At 49.9% G+C, this 12,693-nt stretch overlaps 1 long non-coding RNA gene across 1 annotated transcript; it reads left to right on the forward strand.

Annotated features, from left to right (window-relative positions):
* The first annotated feature begins 678 nt into the window (after nucleotides 1–678).
* Nucleotides 679–5,317, forward strand: LOC107529873 (uncharacterized). The gene is made up of 3 exons (XR_001602489.2): nucleotides 679–839; nucleotides 1,424–1,459; nucleotides 5,137–5,317. It is a non-coding gene; the product is annotated as an uncharacterized LOC107529873 (long non-coding RNA).
* The last annotated feature ends 7,376 nt before the right edge of the window (nucleotides 5,318–12,693 follow it).

Below are 12,693 nucleotides of genomic sequence, written 5' to 3' on the forward strand. Positions count from 1 at the left end.
ACACCCCCTACGTCCCGCGGCCCCGCCCCGCCCCGCCCAGGCCCGCGCTCTGGCCCCGCCCCCTCATCTCCAGCTTCCAAATGCAAAGCAGGTGGTCACGCACCACCGCCGGGCACGGGCTGGCGAAGACCCCCAAGTCCCCCCATCCTGGAACCTTCGGCCCCCGCGAGTTCCTTCTGCCCCTCAGCCGCTTCCGGACTCTCGCAAGCCCCGCCCCAGCCAAGCTCCCGCGTTCTCCCGCGTTCTCCCGCAGCTTCCACCCGTGGAGCGCGCATCGCACCCACCGTTTGTTTGCACAGCAGCAGGCACCCAGCCTGTGGTGCGAGCAGAGGTCGGAGGGTGCGCTGCGCTCGATGGGGAAGCGGGGACGCGCGGGTGTCGCCCGCGTGAGAGCACCTCCCGCCCCAGCACAGCCCTGGCGCAGCGGGAAGGGCGCGCGGACCTGGCCCACCGCGCACGTGAGCTGGTGAGCAAGACGGGTGCGGGCCCGCGTCCCTGCCGCCTCCCTGGGCCTCAAGGACCCCTGCGGGGTAAGAGGAACAGGAAAGCCAATAGGATTTGGAGTAGGGCACCAGCCTGCTGGGCTCCGATCCGGGACGCCCAACCCACCCCTGGCCTTCCAGGCATCTTGCACGGAGCGCACGGGCCCCCGCTCTGGTCACCGCGCCTCGGCACCTAGCACTGTGCATTCCTTGCACAGGCACATGTTGAGTTCTTACTGTATTTTAGCCCCGGTGTTGGGGGTACAAGCATTGTCCCCTCCCTCTTGAAGCTAACACTCCAGGAGGAAGAAGGGAGTGTGATGAACAAAGAGCCAAAACTATTCATAACAGATTGAGGTAAGTGCTGCAAAGGAAATAAGCAGAGAATGGGGAGAGAAAGAAACGCGTCTTTAGCTGGGATGGTCAGCTTCTCTGAGATGGCATTTGAGCTCAGATCTGAAGGGTGGTGCAGATGGCCATTCAAAAAGCCAGGGGAGAGCACACCAGGCAAGGGCCCCTGCAAGTGCAAAAGCCCTGAGACTGGAACAAGCTTTGCCCATCAGAGGGACTTGCTCCACAGCCTTCCCTCCTTCCTCTCCATGGACTGTTTCCCCTCAGCTTTAGAAATTCTCCCCATCATCCTGAAAATCCCTTCCTTGCCCTGCCTGGCCCCCACCATGAACAACTTGTGTCTAGAAAGCATAAGCTAACCTGAAAGTCTATCAACAGGGGGTGGGAATGAGATGTGTGATTGAGGGTTGGAATGGAAACAAGTCCACATCTATTCGTAGAGTAATAAAATAGGACATTTATATGATCCTGTTTGAGGGCGGGTGATTAAAGGTACCTGTATATCTAAATATACATCTAGTAAGGCAGATAACTTAAAACTACCCTCTACTTCCTGGGGTAATGGTAATATTCTATATATCTTGATCTAGGTTGTTACACCGGTGTCTGCATGTCTCAAAATTCAGGTAATGTATACATAAGACATGTCCATTTCTTGTATGTAAGTTTGGCCCCTCCCCAATAAGCAAGAAACATAAAATACTAAACTCTAGGTTATGTGCACGCTTAAGTGTTTAGAGGTGATGGGTTCTGATGATGCCTCCAAAAAAAAAATAACATGGACTGATGGAGGGAGGGAGAGAGGGAAGGAGGCAGGGTTGGATAGTTAGGTGATAGAGTGAATATAGCAACATGTTAATTGTAGAATGTAAGTGTGGGCAGGCCAGGGTACAATTCTTTCCATTTTTCTGTATATTTGAAAGGTTTTATAATGTTGAGAGAATTTTTCTCCCCACGGCAGCTACCAGTCATTTTTCTATTAAAGCGGGACCAGCCAACCTGTGTTGGGGAAGGGTCCTTCTTACTTCTGCAAGTGTTAGGGGAGTGTGAGGATCTGCAGATTGAGATGGACTGCTAGTCTCCTGGGTGATGGGGAGCATTTAGGGATGGACCTGGGGCACAGGGGAAGCTACAGGAGTGGGAATTAGGTGAGATCAGAGCCAGGGTGGCTAAAAAGGAAGCCAGAATCTTCATTCTAACCAGACATACCAATTAAAAAATGGGCAAAGGATCTGAACAGACATTTCTCCAAAGAAAATATGCAAACAGCCAATGTGAAAAGGTGCTCAGCATCACTACCATCAGGAAAATAAAAATCAAAACCACAATGAGACATCATTTCACATACACTAGGATGGCTGGATCAAAAAGTCAGATAATTATAAGTGTTGGAGAGGATGTGGGGAAATCAGAACCCTCGCACACTGCTGATGGGAATGTAGAATGGCATAGTCGCCATGAAAACAGTTTGGCAGTTCTTCAAAATGTTAAACATAGAGTTTCCATATTCCATATGAATTGGAAATTCCATTCATTGATATATACCAAAAAGAATTGAAAACATGTATTAAAACAAATACCTGTACAGGAATGTTCACAGCAACACAATTCACAATAGCCAAAGGTGGAAATAATCCAGTGCCCATCAATAGATGGACAGGTAAACAAAATGTGGTCCATCCATACAATGGAATATTATTCAACCACAAAAAGAAATAAAATACTGATTCACACTACAGTATGTGAATGAATATCAAAAACATGATGCTAAGTGAAAGAAGCCAGTCACAAAAGACCACATAATATATGATTCCATTTATGGGAAATACCCAGAATAGGCAGAACTATAGAGACAGAAAGCAAAGGTGTAGGGGGTGGGGGAATAGGGAGTGATTGCTAATGGGCACAGGGTTTCTTTTCAGGCAGATGAAAATGTTCTAAAATTAGATAATGGTGATGGTTGAACAACTCCGTAAATTGTACACTTTTTTCTTTAATGTATCTTTATTGATTTCAGAGAGAGGAAGCGAGAGGGAGAGAGAGAGAGAGACTCATCAATGATGAGAGAGTCATTGATCGTCTGCCTCCTGCACACCCCCAGCTGGGGATCGAGCCCGCAACCCCGGCATGTGCCCTGACCGGGAATTGAACCCCGATCACCTGGATCCTAGGCCGAAGCTCAACCACTGAGCCATGCCGGCTGGGCTATAAATTGTACACTTTAAATGGATGAATTGCATGGTGTGTGAACTATATCCCAAAGCTGTTTAAAAAATGAAGAAGAGAGAGAGAGTCAGGACTTCTAAGTATTGATTCAAGAGAAATGAAAACTTACCTTCATACAAAAGCCTGTGCAAGCTTATAGCAGCTCTATTCAAAACTGCCAAAAATTGAGAAGAACTGCAATGTGCCTCAAGAGATGAGTGGGTGAAAGGTGGTACAGTCATACCGCACAACACTCCTCAACAATAAAAAGGAATGAAATACTGATGCACAGCAACGTCATGGCTGAATCTCCAGTGCATTCTGCAGAGTGAAAGAAGCCACACTCAAAAGGCTGCATAGTGTCTAATTCCATGGGAGAGACAACACATAGTGCCAGAGAGCAGATAGTGGTTGCCAGGGGCTGGGGAAGGGAAACTATTCTGTATGTTGATTTAAATGGTGGCTCTACGGCTGTATTTGTCAAATATCATAGAATTGTGCACTAAAATGGATGAACTTTACTGTATGTAAATTATACCTTAATTTTTTTAAATGAAAGGGGAAAAAAGAGCCAAGAGGAAAAGGCACACTATGCAGTAAAAATCATAGCTGAACAGGAAAAAAAGGGCTGCCTAGCCTCTCCCATCCTCTCATCCAGTCTCAAAGTCTGTGTTTGCTGAGACCCTACTCCACTGACAGGCTGAGTGCCAGGCAGATGACTAGGACCCTCCTTACCCCATTCATTCCCTTTGTTCTCCTTGTCACTAAGTCCCATAAGCAGGGGACACTGATGATCCCTCTCCCCTGCTTGAGACTCACAGCTCTCTCTCTAAGGTCCTTATGCCACATCCCCAGCTTGCCTCCTCTGTCTCTGATGACTCCTGCTCTGTCTCTTTCCCCAACTCAACTCTCTCCTTCCCCAACTCAACTCTCATCCTGTCAGTGGCTACATGGGCTGCCAACATCTCCACCCACACACCCAGGTCTCTCTCTAGAGGCCAATTTGTGCTGACATCACCTCCTTGGATCTCCACAAGCTATTCCTATTAACAGGGCCTGGAATCCAGATCTGACTCACAATGTGCCTGTGGCTGGCTAAACCCCCCGTCTGTTTCCCACAGGAGTTGTGCTCTGGGGTCTCAAGATACTGCTTGGCAAGTCTTCCCTGATCCTTCCTTGCACAGGAACCTGCCATAGTATTAAAGACCTAATCTTAAGAGCTAAAATTATAAAGTTTTTAGAAGAAAACATTAGGGGAAATCTTCATGACATGGAATTTGGCAACAATTCCATGCATATGATCTCAAAAGCACAGGCAACAAAAGACAAAATAGATAAATTGGACTTCATTCAAATTAAGAACTTTTGTGCATCAAAAGACATTTAGTAAGAAAGCAAAAAGTCCTGGCCAATGTGGCTCCGTTGGTTGGAGAGTCGTCCCATACACCAGAAGGAGGTGGGTTCCCTTCCCGGTCAGGGCACATAGCCAGGCTGCCTGTTCCATCCCTGGTGAGGGGAGCAACTGATTGATGTTTTTCTCTCTCCCCCTTTTTTCCTCTCTCTCAAAATCAATAAATGTTTTTAAATTTAAAAAAAGAAAGCAAAAAGACAACCTACAAAATGGGAAAAAATATTCTTAAATCACGCATCTGACAAGCGACTGATATCCAGAACATTCCATGAACAACTCCTACAAATCAACAACAAAAAAACAACCCAATCCAAAACTGAATAGACATTTCACCAAAGAAGGCATATAAAATGGCCAATAAGCTCATTAAAAGATGAGTAACATTATTAGTTGTTAGGGAAATGCAAGTCAAAACCACAATGAGACACTACTTCACATCTACTAGGATAGCTATTTAAAAAATAAAAACAAAATAATGAGTGTTGGTGAGAATATGAAGAAACTGGTACTCTTGTGCAATGTTGGTGGGAATGGAAAATGAAGTAGTCACTGCAGAAAACAGTTTGGCAGGTCTTCAAAAAATTAAGCTGAGAGTCACCATATAACCCAGCAATTCCACTTCTAGGTTTATACTCAAAGGAGTTGAAAGTGGGGACTGGAACAGATATTTGTACACCCTGTTTATAGCAGCGTGATTCACAAGGGCTTAAATGTGCAAGCAACCCGTGTCCATCGACAGAGGAATGATTAAACACAATACGGTCCATCCAGACAGTGGATTATTCAGCCTTGAAAAGAATGAAGTTCTGATACATGCTACAACATGGATAAACCTTGAAAACATGTAAAGTGAAATAAGCCAGACAAAAAAAGGGCAAGTACTGTGTTATTCCACTAAAAATTGTTTAAATGGTAAACTTTATGTTAATGCAATTTACCACAATTAGAAAAAAACAAGAACCTGCCATGGCTCCCTCTTGCCTGCCTCACTGAATCTAAACTCCTCAGCCCTCTGCTGCGCCGGCCTGGGCTGTCGCCGTCCTTCTGATACAGCTCCAGACTTTTATCCGTGCTGGGTCCTCCACTGGTTCACCGCCTCCACCGTCTTCCCAAATCCACCAGACCTGCCTTGCGGATTCACAGAGCTGCTCCACACCCACACACCCCACCCCCTGCACTCCTATCCCTCACCTCCTTCGCCCCACCCACCCCACCCCTCTCACCCCACCTCTTACCCTCCTATCCCCCACCCCTTATTCCCACCCCACTGCACCCCACTCGCCCCACCACACCCCCTACCCCACTCCCGCACCCCCCTATTCCCCACCCCCCACCCCGCTCACTCCACCCCCAGCAGAGAGTCAGGGCCAAGCAGTGAGGTCCCGGGGCCTGTCCCAGGACAAGAGAAAAGGTGGGAATAGCTAAGCTGGTCTTGGATCAGGAAGCTGAGCGGGAGCCCCTTCAGTGTAGTTCAAGGAGCTCCACACCGTGGTGGCCGCAGGTGCAGCTCCAGCAGCCAGAGGTGGGTGAGGCCGAGAGTGGCGGGGGCTGACCCTCCAAGCCCTGTGAAAGGCCCAAGTTCAAGGTGTCCCAGAGACATGCATTTCTTCTGCGTCCTCAGCTCTGTCCCAGCTTCCCTGTCTCACTGACAGTAACAATGACAACAGTAATCATAACAACCACCCTGCAGGGCAGCCGGCCCACATCTGCCCCACTTCCCTGTGCCTTTCTAGACTGTGTCCATCAGGACACATAAGGACAAGGCCTGGAGTGACCAAGTCCCCAGGGTCCCCACAGTCAGAGATGCTGGGAGAGGCCAGACGGGTGAACAGAAGGAGATGGGTATGAAGGGGCGTGGGGGCTGACAGTCTGGAGCCTCCACAGAAGGGGGCTGGGTAAGGCCCTGGCAACTGGACGAGGGGAAGCCAGGCCAGCACTTCGTGTTTACTTTCGAAAGAGCAGGGCCAATCTGTGGCCTCCCACTGTGACCCTGGACTGGGCCCTGGCGTGGATTAGATGTTTCTCTCCTGAGCTAATCGCTGGGCTTTGTCCCAGGGGACTCCACATCCTTCCCAGAAGACACAGCCCTCCCCCCTGGAAAACCCTCAGAGATCAAGGGATGCTATGGGTTCAGGAACTGTGCCTCCCATCCCTCCTTAGCCCCTCATCCCCACAACCCCAGCCCCAGCTCTGCCTGGGCTGACCCCATCCAGCCTCGTCCTGAGCTCCTAATTTGGCTGCACAGAGTTTGCAACCCCACTGGGCCACCCCAGAGAGAGCAGTGGGACACCCGCCTTGTTCTCAGTGCCCAGGTCCTGGGAAGAGGAGGCCGGAGGAGAGCTTTGATGCTTAGCCAGATGTCTGTGCCTGAAATTCCACCACTCAAGTTTCCCCTTTGGGTTAAGGCAGTGTTTCCTTTATCTGTTCCAGAAACCCCTAGTGCCCCACAAATGCTTCGAAGGAAAAAACATCAAGGGGGCAGATAAGTTCTGGAAAGCTGCACAAGGCACAAGAGCATATGAAAGGCTCTGAGAAGACCTGCACGGACCATCACCATTCAACTTTGCTTGACCCCCACACTCGGCCACGATTCCAGGGAACATACTACGAGTATCCAAGGCCACAGTTAAATGTCCACTGAAAGAGTCCAGAGGGCGCCGGGGCAGTCAAGCTGCAGAGGGAATACCTCAGTTTGGTTGGACCTGGAAGGAGGGGACAAGGGGGACACAAGCCAGGCCCAGGGGCCCTGCATGCCACCCTCAGAGAGATCAGGCACTGGAAGGGGACTCAGCACCCACAGCCACCATCTTGGTCCTCAGTCCAACTCTTGGCTCTCGGACCAAACCCCTGCCCTCTGCTAAGCCCTCAAATCCCCCCAGAGCCCTGTTTCCTGCTCCGCCGCCCTGGCCCTAGCGGAGGCCACTGCGCTCATCGGTAGAGTTATAATAGATGCATTGTGAGCCCACAAAATTCAATGTGGTTACTTTATAAAGACAATAACAGGAGTTAGCTTTTCATGCATATTCTTGACACCAGGAAGGCAGAAGGGTGTGAATTCAAATCATGGATCACCCCTTAGCGGTGCTGTGATCTGGGAAACACTGCCACCCAAGGCATCAACCACTGAGCGACTATGCGGATTCTATGAGACACAGAACCCAGGGCCTGGCCTGCTCTTTCCCTCCTCTGCCCACAGCCCTCTAGGCCACCCCACCCTCCCGGGGTAAAATCCCAAATCCCATCCCCTCCCTGTCCCTCCCTCACCCCCTTCCAGCCTCTTAGGCCTCAAGACTTGCAGAAGAGCCTTCACAGGTAGCACCTAAGGACACTCCATCCCAGGAATCTTGGTCCTTAATGGCTGAGCCAGGTTTTATTAAGTACCAACTGTGTGCTCAATGTCCTGGATGAGAGGGAAATAATGAAGCTGGTCTGGAGCTGTCGGCCTTCCTACCGTGATTGCCTAAGACACCATTCCCAGCCTCTCGTCCAACAGGTGAGCCGAGCACACACTGAGTGTCAATATTGGCATTTGCATTTCACAGATGCAAAAAATGAGGCTCAGAGAGGCCAAGCAACTTTCCAGGGACACACAGCAGTTAAGCAAGAGTCAAGAGGTTCCCCTCCACCTCTCCAGGTCCCCCTTGAACCTTTGGAGCCCCCACACCCAGGGCCCCTCCTGGCAACCAGCCGCATTTTGTTTTCCAAGTTCACAGTCCCATTGAAGCATCCCTGTATGCAAAGTCTAAGGACCAGAGCACACATTTGTTTCTCTAGAGGTGTCTCTGCTCCCTGGGGCCAAGGACACAGCCCTGATGGGGCCCAGCAGAAGGCCAGGGACTGGTTGTCCATTGGGGTCTTGGTTTGCCCTGGACACTGCCCCTTAGCTGATCCCCTAGAGTGGAAACTGCACCCCTCGTGGTGTTCCCCACATCTGCTTCCTTCTCAAACTGGACCCCCATCCCAAGCCCCCTCATCCCTCCTGGTCTTCCCCAGCAGCACCTTGGCTCCCACTTATCACTCTGGCCCCCTCAGAGAGGCCAGCACCACCCTGGGAAAGGGAACGCATCTGGACGAACGCTCTATCTGGGCCTGACTTTCCTGGGGGTGGTAAGATGGCTGTGCAGGCAAACAGGCCACCTGGGGGCCTCTGGTCCCCAAAGCTGACAGACAGCTTGTTAAGGATGAAGAATCAGAACCCAAGAAGCAAGGTTGGCCTTGCTGAAGCCAGGCCCCCAGCCCCGGAGCCCCCCTCACTCACCCCCTCCACACACACACAGACAAGCTTTAAGGAAGTCACACCACACTGGGGCTTCTCATTCAGGCACGAGGGGGGATTTTATTCGCACTCTCCCAAATGCCCGGACACCTCTGTGATGCCCACGGGGCAGGACACAAGCAGAAGTCCAAGGACCGCCACTCACCTGGGTGTGCTGGGTGCAGCACAGAGGGTCCATGTGAGGCAGAACAAGAAAGGCAGCCGAGTTTGAAGTTTATATCAAGGTCACAGCTTGCTGAGCTCTAGAATAATCGCTGGCCGTGTACACTGGGGGTGGCCCAGGGGTCCAGTTGAGCCATGTCTGCCCCAGCAGTGGAGGGGAAACTGAGGCCAGCCCTCAGATCATCACTCTGAGATCAAGAGTGACAGTCCCAACAGCAGGTCCCAGAGCTGGATAGGGTGAGGGGGGGACCTGTGGGTGCCAGAATGCAGGGATGGGAGCTGCAGGTAGGAGGGGAATTCAGGGCTCACTGGAAACTGAGGAGGCAGGTGGAAGGGTTGTGCTGCATTTGCAAGGTGGAGTTTGTTTTTTTGTTGTGTTTTCTCTTGCCCCAGCTTTACTGGGATATGATCGGCATCTAACATTGTGTAAGTTTAAGGCCTACAACGTACTGATTTGATATATGTATGTTTAGGCGGCGGGAAAGGCACTGGGTGTTAGTCTGGTGGGGTCAGACCAGGAAACAAGTTATAGAGGCAAAAGAAGGGCCCTCGGAGCTTGGGAGTGAGGAAGCTAATGCTAAGGCTAATGCTAACATACCTGGGAGGGTGGGGGGCAAAGGGGGAAGTCCCGGCGTGCTCCCAGGAGGGACAGTGCACTGGGTCCTCCATCCTAATGATTTTGAGCTTGGAGATCTTAGGGGAGGTTCCAGGGAAAGATCTTATTACAATATTCAGCAGCTTTCCAGGTGTGTCCTTTCAGAGTTGCGGTCTCTACTGATTTATTGGTTGGCTTTGGCATCGGGGTGGGGGGGGGGTCATTATACAAGCAGCTGGTCCTGAGGTCAGCTGTGGCTGGTTTTGTTGCTTTTCTGGGCCTGGAGCTGAAATACAACTGAGGCCTAGAGACTATCTCTAAGGAGGAAAGGTTAGGGAGTCCAGACCACATGACCAGTGATATGCTAGGGGAGGAAAGGCCACCGTGGGGGCGAGGTCCCACCCTACAATTGTCCTTTGCTAGGCATCCAGGGTTTTCCATCCTGGTGACCTTCTGTACCTGTCCCATGTCCTTGCTCTGCTCATGTCTGTCTAACTGCCTATCACATATGTCTACACTGTATTGCACAATGATCACCACTGTAGCATCAGCTAACACCTTCATCGTCTCACATAATTACCTTTTTATTATTATTATTGATTTCAGAGATAGGAAGGGACAGGGAGAGAGAGAGAGAAACATCAATGATGAGAGAAAGTCATTGATGAGCTGCCTCCTGCACGCTCCCTACTGGGGATCAAGCCTGAAACCCGGGTACGTGCCCTGACCGGGAATCAAACCATGACTTCCTGGTTCATAGGTTGACACTCAACCACTGAGCCACGCAGGTCAGGCATCAGTTCTTTTTTGTGGTGAGAACATTTAAGATATAGTCTCTTAGCAACTTTCAAGTACACAATACAGTATTATTAACTATAATCGCTCTGTTGTACATTAGGTCCCCAGAATTTACTCATCTCATAACTGTAAGTTTGTACCCTTTGACCAATATCTCTCTTATTGCCCCCTCCCCTAGCCCCTGGCAACCACCAATCTACTTAGATTCCACATATAAGTGAGATCACACAATATCTGTCTTTCTCTGACTTGCTGGTGGGGCAGAGTTTGAGTAAATATTCACTCAAGACACAGGAGGAATCCAAAAAAGAAACTGACCAAATGCCCTTCACTTTCCCACCTCCTGCACTCTGCCTATGCTGTGCCCTCGGCATGAAATTTCCTTCCTCACCTCTTCAACTGCCCAACTCCTATTCATCCTTCAATGGCTTATTTAAATGTGACTTCCTCTAGGAAGCCTTTCCTGACGCCCAAACCGGGAGAAGTGAGGCTTTTTGTCAGTTTCACTTGACCTTAGGCAGGTGTGATTCATCTCAACGTTTAAAGAGGCACCAGTTCCACCGCTGGGAAAAGCATCCAACAGGTGGGCTAGAGATGGGGGCTCCAGCTTCTGGCAAAGCCCCCACTCCAGAGCCCCTAGAGGATTCCCTCCCATCCTGGGGGGGTCTTCAGCCTCCAAGGCCACCTGCATTTCCCCTGGTAGTCAGATAACCTGTGACTTTAATCTAGGTTGTTCTTTTCTGATTCTGCCCCTCCTAGCTGAGCAACCTTGAGCAAGTGCCTCTGTTTGCTCATCTGAGAAATGGGTATGGTGCCTACTTCATAGGGCTGATGTAAATTTAAAACAGGACTCAGGCCCTGGCAGGTGTGGCTCAGTGGTTAGAGCGTTGGCCAGCACACTGAAGGGTTGCAGGTTCATTCCCTGGCCCCTGTCTGGGCACTTGCAGGCAGCAACCAATTGATATGTCTCACACTGATGCTTCTCTCTCTCTCTCTCTCCCTCTCCCCATCCCTCCCTTCTACTCCCTCTAAAAAAAACCAATGGAAAAAAATAGACTCGGGTGAGGATTAACCAAAGTAAATAAATAAATAAATAAATAAATAAATAAATAAATAAATAGGACGCAAAGCAAGTGCTCCATCATCTTCATCATCATGGTTATATTCTCTTCCGTTTCTACAGTCCAAGGACAACAATGGGATTCCATTGCGCCCTCCTGTGGCAGTACCGGAGTACTGCATCCCTCTAGGCACAACCCATTACATCACTCAGGATAGAAAGGTTGCAAATTACCCCCCAAAAAATTTTTTTTTTAAATCAGTCCAAACTGGTTTAAGTCAAAAGAGAAACTACTGGCTACAGTAGCCTTTGAACTTGCTGTGCCCTCACCCCACCCCACCCCACCACCTTCTTGACATTCAAATGTCAATGCCAAACAGGGAGCTTTTCCGGGTTCACTATTGATTCAATACTGTGCACAACTGTGTGCCAGACCCTGTCCTAGGCACTAGGGATAACGTTGTGGACCATACAGGTGAAGACCTCTCCCTCAGAACTGACATTCCTGTGAGGGAGACAGAGAATCTACAAACATAAGTAAGTTATTCCACAGAGAATGTCAGGTGGTGATTCATGCTAAGATTAAAGTAAACCAAGGAATGAAAGAGAAGGCTTGTGGGGTGTAATCTTGAAGTGTTGGATGGGTGGGAAGGCCTCATTGAGGGGGTAATGTTTGAGTTGAGGCTTGAAGTATGAGACGGAATAGGCCACGGGGATATCAGAGGGAAGAGCATTCCACACAGAGGGAACAGCAAGTGCAAAGGCCCTGAGGCAGAGCCAAGACCTTCAGAAGATGGGGGTGGGGGATGGAGAGTGGTGTTCTTGGTTGTGTCCCCAGTACCTAAACCAGCACCTGGCACCAAAGAGTGTTCAATAAAAATTACATGAATGAAAGCCCAGCTATGGGCTTCAAGAACAGTTTGCTCAGGGCTGAAATGATGCCCTTGGGACCATTAGCCTCCTCTACCTGGTGGCTTCATTCTTACAAGAGGTTGTCTAAGCTGAGGACTCAGCTTCAAATGCTACTCAAGATCTAAAAGTCTGTTTCCCAGGATTCCCTGCAAAAGTCCTGACATGCCCATCCCCCAATCAATGGTGAGCCCAAGACATGGAAGGTAGAAGTGGCTTATATGCCAAGTCTAATGCTCCACCCAGACCACACCCAGAGGGGAAACGGAGAGAGCCCAAGGGACCTCTGGGGCTGCGGCATGGGGCGAAGGCCCGTTTAGAAGAGGTTTACAACTAGTAAGTGACAGAGCCTGGAACTCCCAGCTCAAAGCAGCCCTGAAATTCCCAGGGCTGCCAGTGGCTACGCCATCACCAGACTAAGGACTAGTAGCCAGAGCAGCCACT

This window comes from Miniopterus natalensis, chromosome 4 (genome assembly GCF_054644295.1).
Source record: "Miniopterus natalensis isolate mMinNat1 chromosome 4, mMinNat1.hap1, whole genome shotgun sequence".
Lineage (NCBI taxonomy): Eukaryota > Metazoa > Chordata > Mammalia > Chiroptera > Miniopteridae > Miniopterus > Miniopterus natalensis.